Source organism: Chrysochloris asiatica, unplaced genomic scaffold, assembly GCF_000296735.1.
Source record: "Chrysochloris asiatica unplaced genomic scaffold, ChrAsi1.0 scaffold00024, whole genome shotgun sequence".
NCBI lineage: Eukaryota > Metazoa > Chordata > Mammalia > Afrosoricida > Chrysochloridae > Chrysochloris > Chrysochloris asiatica.
This window is the reverse complement of record NW_006408542.1, coordinates 4,984,279-4,985,451: the sequence shown is the minus strand read 5'-3', so window position 1 is coordinate 4,985,451 and position 1,173 is coordinate 4,984,279. Positions and strand designations below refer to the sequence as shown.

At 41.2% G+C, this 1,173-nt stretch overlaps 1 pseudogene; it reads left to right on the top strand.

The window, feature by feature from the left end:
- Positions 1–279: 279 nt before the first annotated feature.
- LOC102828742 lies at positions 280–926 on the top strand (annotated as a pseudogene).
- The last annotated feature ends 247 nt before the right edge of the window (positions 927–1,173 follow it).

Below are 1,173 nucleotides of genomic sequence, written 5' to 3'. Positions count from 1 at the left end.
GGCTAAAAAAAAAAGATGTCTACCTGTACTTTATTCACTATGTAAATATTTTATTTAGGTTGTGTGGATCATAACTAACTATGGAAACATTGGAAAGAATGGCATTCTAGAACACTTAATTGTGCTTATGTGGAACCTGTACTAGAACACGAGACAGGATAGAGGCTAGTGTGTGGTTTAAAATAAGGAAAGGTGTTTGTCAGTGTTGTATCCTTTCACTGTATTTATTCAATCTGCAAATAAGAAGAACATGGCCTGATTACTTCAGTGCTAGGCACCATGAGCAGCAAAGTCTCTCATGACAGTCGCTAGAAGACACTGTGGGAACAGAACCAGAGCAAGCACCAGAAGTTTTGGAAAGGGTGGAGCTACAATTCAGCTTGAAGAACTATGGTCCTCAGAAGGAGAACCGTTTCTCATATGGGCAGGCTTAAGCCCACCTCCCATCCACATCTCCACCCCAAGTTCTCTGTGTGCATCCTTTGGGACCAGCAGCACTGTGATGAAACAAAGGCTATGGATATCCCTCACATGGATGTTGAGATGCTCATGAAACTCAACAAGAATAAGAAGCTGGTCAAAAAGCTGGCTAAGAAGCATGATGCCTTTTTGACTCCTGATCAAGCAAACCCCAAGGATCCTGGGACCAGGCCTGAATAAGGCTGGCAAATTCTCTTCCCTGCTTATCCACAATGAGAACATGGTGGCTAGATAGATGAGGTGAAGTCCACTGTCAAGTTACAGATGAAGAAAGTGCTATGTCTGGCAGTTGCTGTTGGCCAAGTGAAGATGACAGATGATGAACTTGTCATTGACAGCATCCTCTTGGCTGTCAACTTTCTGATTTCACTGATAAAGAAGAATTGGCAGAATGTTCGGGTTTATACAGCAAGAGCACCATGGGCAAACTCCAGCGTTTGTACTAAGACACAGTTCAATAAACCCTATTGTTAACAATAAAACAAGGAAGAAGAAGAAGAAGAGCTTGGCATCAGAATTAGAGGAAGTTAATGAGTTAAACAGTTTAACAGTTTATGGTGATATGCAGATGACACAACCTTGCTTGCTGAAAGGGAAGAGGACTTGAAGCACTTACTGACAAAGATCAAAGAATACAATTTCCAATATGTATTTCAACTAAATATAAAGAAAGCAAAATCCTCACAACAGGAC